This window comes from Ptiloglossa arizonensis, unplaced genomic scaffold, assembly GCF_051014685.1.
Source record: "Ptiloglossa arizonensis isolate GNS036 unplaced genomic scaffold, iyPtiAriz1_principal scaffold0602, whole genome shotgun sequence".
Taxonomy (NCBI): domain Eukaryota; kingdom Metazoa; phylum Arthropoda; class Insecta; order Hymenoptera; family Colletidae; genus Ptiloglossa; species Ptiloglossa arizonensis.
The window spans coordinates 88,947-95,788 of NW_027478972.1; positions in this window are offsets into that span (position 1 = coordinate 88,947).

The window sequence follows — 6,842 nt, forward strand, 5'->3', positions numbered from 1 at the left end:
TCGTTTTACGTTATTCGTTATATGTTATACGTTATACAATATACGTTATACGTTATAAGTTATACGTTATACGTTATACGTTATACGTTATACGTTATACGTTATACGTTATACGTTATACGTTATACGTTATACGTTATACGTTATACGTTATACGTTATACGTTATACGTTATACGTTATACGTTATACGTTATACGTTATACGTTATACGTTATACGTTATACGTTATACGTTATACGTTATACGTTATACGTTATACGTTATACGTTATACGTTATACGTTATACGTTATACGTTATACGTTATACGTTATACGTTATACGTTATACGTTATACGTTATGCGTTATACGTTATGCGTTATACGTTATGCGTTATACGTTATGCGTCATACGTTATGCGTCATACGTTATACGTTATACGTTATACGTTATACGTTATACGTTATACGTTATACGTTATACGTTATACGTTATACGTTATATGTCATACGTTATACGTTATACGTTATACGATATACGTTATACGTTATAAGTTATTCGTTATACGTTATACGTTATACGATATACGTTATACGTTATAAGTTATAGGTTATACATTATACGTTATACGTTATACGTTATACGTTATACGTTATACGATATACGTTATACGTTATACGTTATGCGTTATACGTTATACGTTAGACGTTATACGTCATACGTTATAGGTTATACGTAATACGTTATACGTTATACGTTATACGTTATACGTTATACGTTATACGTTATACGTTATACGTTATACGATATACGTTATACGTTATAAGTTATACGTTATACGTTATACGTTATACGTTATACGTTATACGTTATACGTTATACGTTATACGTTATACGTTATACGTTATACGTTATACGTTATACGTTATACGTTATACGTTATACGTTATTCGTTATACGTTATACGTTATACGATATACGTTATACGTTATAAGTTATACGTTATACGTTATACGTTATACGTTATACATTATACGTTATACGTTATACGTTATACGTTATACGTTATACGTTATACGTTGTACGTTATACGTTATAAGTTGTACGTTATACGATATACGTTATACGTTATTCTTTATACGTGCTTCGTTACAAGTTATACGTTATACGTCATAGGTTATACGTTGAACGTTATACTTTATACGTAGCGTGTAATGCGTCATACGTTTTACGTTATTCGTTATACGTTTTTCGTTACAAGTTATACGTTATACGTTATACGTTATACGTCATAGGTTATACGTTATACGTTATACGTTATACGTTATACGTTATACGTCATAGGTTATACGTTATAAGTTATACGTTATACGTTATACGTTATACGTTGTACGTTATACGTTATACGTTATACGTTATACGCTATACGTTATACGTCATAGGTTATACGTTATACGTTATACGTTATACGTTATACATTATGCGTTATACGTTTTACGTTATTCGTTATACGTTATACGTTATACGATATACGTTATACGTTATAAGTTATACGTTATACGTTATACGTTATACGTTATACGTTATACGTTATACGTTATACGTTATACGATATACGTTATACGTTATAAGTTATACGTTATACGTTGTACGTTATACGTTATACGTTATACGTTATACGTTATACGTTATACGTTATACGTTATACGTTATACGTTATACGTTATACTTCATACGTTATACGTTATACGTTATACGTTATACGTTATACGTTATACGTTATACGTTATACGTTATAGGATATACGTTATGCGTTATAGGATATACGTTATACTTTATACGTTGTACGTTATACGTTATACGTTATGCGTTATACGTCATGCGTTATACGTCTTACGTTATACGTTATACGTTATACGTTATACGTTATACGTTATACGTTATACGTTATACGTTATACGTTATAAGTAATACTTTATACGTTATACGTTATACGTTATACGTTATACGTTATACGTTATACGTTATACTTTATACGCTATACGTTATACGTTATACGTTATACGATGTACGTTATACGTTATGTGTTATACGTTGTACGTTATACGTTATACGTTATACGTTATACGTTATACGTTATACGTTATACGTTATACGTCATGCGATATACGTTATACGTTATACGTTATACGTTATACGTTATACGTTATACGTTATACGTTATACGTTATACGATGTACGTTATACGTTATGCGTTTTACGCTATACGTTATACGTTATACGTTATACGTTATACGTTATACGTTATACGTTATACATTATACGTTATACGTTATACGTTATACGTTATACGTTATACGTTATACGTTATACGTTATACGTTATACGTTATACGTTGTACGTTATACGTTATGTGTTATACGTTGTACGTTATACGTTATAAGTTATACGTTATACGTTATACGTTATACGTTATACGTTATACGTCATGCGATATACGTTATACGTTATACGTTATACGTTATACGTTATACGTTATACGTTATACGTTATACGTTATACGATGTACGTTATACGTTATGCGTTTTACGCTATACGTTATACGTTATACGTTATACGTTATACGTTATACGTTATACGTTATACGTTATACGTTATACGTTATACGTTATACGTTATACGTTATACGTTATACGTTATACGTTATACGTTATACGTTATACGTTATGCGTTATAGGATATACGTTATACGTTATACGTTATACGTTATACGTTATACATTATACGTTATACGTTATACGTTATACGTTATACGTTATACGTTATACGTTATACGTTATACGTTGTACGTTATACGTTATGTGTTATACGTTGTACGTTATACGTTATACGTTATACGTTATACGTTATACGTTATACGTTATACGTTATACGTCATGCGATATACGTTATACGTTATACGTTATACGTTGTACGATATACGTTATACGTTATACGTTATACGTTATACGTTATACGCTATACGTTATGCGTTATACGCTATACGTTGTGCGTTATAGGATATACGTTATGCGTTATACGGTATACGTTATACGTTGTACGTTATACGTTATACGTTATGCGTTATACGTCATGCGATATACGTCATACGTTATACGCTATACGTAATACGGTATACGTTATGCGTTATACGCTATACGTTATGCGTTATAGGATATACGTTATGCGTTATAGGATATACATTATACGTTATACGTTGTACGTTATACGTTATACGTTATACGTTATACGTTATACGTTATACGTTATACGTTATACGTTATACGTTATACGTTATACGTTGTACGTTATACGTTATACGGTATACGTTATGCGTTATACGCTATACGTTGTGCGTTATAGGATATACGTTATGCGTTATAGGGTATACGTTATACGTTGTACGTTATACGTTATACGTTATGCGTTATACGTCATGCGATATACATTATACGTTATACGTTATACGTTATACGTTATACGTTATACGTTATACGAAATACGCTATACGTTATACGTTATACGTTATACGTTATACGTTATACGTTATACGTTATACGTTATACGTTACACGTTATTCGTTACACGTTATACGTTATACGTTATACGTTATACGATATACGTTATACGTTATACGTTATACGTTATACGTTATACGCTATACGTTATGCGTTATACGCTATACGATGTGCGTTATAGGATATACGTTATGCGTTATACGGTATACGTTATACGTTGTACGTTATACGTTATACGTTATGCGTTATACGTCATGCGATATACGTCATACGTTATACGCTATACGTAATACGGTATACGTTATGCGTTATACGCTATACGTTATGCGTTATAGGATATACGTTATGCGTTATAGGATATACATTATACGTTATACGTTGTACGTTATACGTTATACGTTATACGTTATACGTTATACGTTATACGTTATACGTTATACGTTATACGTTATACGTTATACGTTATACGTTATACGTTATACCTTATACGTTATACATTATACGTTATACGTTATACGTTATACGTTATACGCTATACGTAGTACGTTACACGCTATAGGTTATACGTTATACGTTATACGTTATACTTTTTACGTTATACGTTATACGTTATACGATATACGTTATACGTTATACGTTATAGGTTATACCTTATACATTATACGTCATACGTTATACGTTATACGTAATACGGTATACGTTATGCGTTATACGCTATACGTTATGCGTTATAGGATATACGTTATGCGTTATAGGATATACATTATACGTTATACGTTGTACGTTATACGTTATACGTTATGCGTTATACGTCATCCGTCATACGTTATACGTTATACGTTATACATTATACGTTATACGTTATACGTTATACGTTATACGTTATACGTTATACGTTATACGTTATACGTTATACGTTATACGTTATACGTTATACGTTATGCGTTATACGTTATACGTTATACGATATACGTTATACGTTATTCTTTATACGTGCTTCGTTAGAAGTTATACGTTATACGTCATAGGTTATACGTTATACGTTATACGTTATACGTTATACATTATGCGTTATACGTTTTACGTTATTCGTTATACGTTATACGTTATACGATATACGTTATACGTTATAAGTTATACGTTATACGTTATACGTTATACGTTATACATTATGCGTTATACGTTTTACGTTATTCGTTATACGTTATACGTTATACGATATACGTTATACGTTATAAGTTATACGTTATACGTTGTACGTTATACGTTATACGTTATACGTTATACGCTATACGTTATACGTTATACGTTGTACGTTATACGTTATAAGTTGTACGTTATACGATATACGTTATACGTTATTCTTTATACGTGCTTCGTTACAAGTTATACGTTATACGTCATAGGTTATACGTTATACGTTATACGTTATACGTTATACGTTATACGTTATTCGTTATACGTTGTACGTTATACGATATACGTTATACGTTATAAGTTATAGTTTATACATTATACGTTATACGTTATACGTTATACGTTATACGTTATACGTTATACGTTATACGTTATACGTTATGCGTTATACGTTATACGTTATACGTTATACGTCATACGTTATAGGTTATACGTAATACGTTAGACGTTATACGTTATACGTTATACGTTATACGTTATACGTTATACGTTATACGTTATACGTTATACGTAATACGTTATACGTTATACGTTATACGTTATACGTTATACGTTATACGTTATACGTTGTACGTTATACGTTATACGTTATACGTTATACGATATACGTTATACGTTCTACGTTGTACGTTATACGTTATAAGTTGTACGTTATACGATATACGTTATACGTTATTCTTTATACGTGCTTCGTTACAAGTTATACGTTATACGTCATAGGTTATACGTTGAACGTTATACTTTATACGTAGCATGTAATGCGTCATACGTTTTACGTTATTCGTTATACGTTTTTCGTTAGAAGTTATACGTTATACGTTATACGTTATACGTTATACGTCATAGGTTATACATTATACGCTATACGTTATACGTTATACATTATGCGTTATACGTTTTACGTTATTCGTTATACGTTATACGTTATACGATATACGTTATACGTTATAAGTTATACGTTATACGTTGTACGTTATACGTTATACGTTATACGTTATACGTTATACGTTATACGTTATACGTTATACGTTATACGCTATACGTTATACGTTATACGTTATACGTTATACGTTATACGTTATACGTTATACGTTATACGTTATACGTTATACATTATGCGTTATACGTTTTACGTTATTCGTTATGCGTTATACGTTATACGATATACGTTATACGTTATATGTTATAGGTTATACATTATACGTTATACGTTATACGTTATACGTTATACGTTATACGTTATACGTTATACGTTATACGTTATACGTTATACATTATACGTTATACGTTATACGTTATACGTTATACGTTATACGTTATACGTTATACGTTATACGTTATACGTCATACGTTTTACGTTATTCGTTATACGTATTTCGTCACAAGTTGTACGTTATACGTTATACGTTATACGTCATAGGTTATACGTTATACGTTATACGCTATACGTCATACATTATGCGTTATACGTTTTACGTTATTCGTTATACGTTATACGTTATACGATATACGTTATACGTTATAAGTTATACGTTATACGTTATACGTTATACGTTATACGTTATACGTTATACGCTATACGGTATACGTTATACGTTATACGTTATACGTTATACGTTATACGTTATACGTTATACGTTATACGTTATACGTTATACGTTATACGTTATACGTTATACGTTATACGTTATACGTTATACGTTATACGTTATACGTTATACGTAATACGTTATACGTTATACGTTATACGTTATACGTTATACGTTATACGTTATACGTTGTACGTTGTACGTTATACGTTATACGTTATACGCTATACGTTATACGTTATACGTTGTACGTTATACGTTATAAATTGTACGTTATACGATATACGTTATACGTTATTCTTTATACGTGCTTCGTTACAAGTTATACGTTATACGTCATAGGTTATACGTTGAACGTTATACTTTATACGTAGCATGTAATGCGTCATACGTTTTACGTTATTCGTTATACATTTTTCGTTACAAGTTATACTTTATACGTTATACGTTATACGTCATAGGTTATACGTTATACGTAATACGTTATACGTTATACATTATGCGTTATACGTTTTACG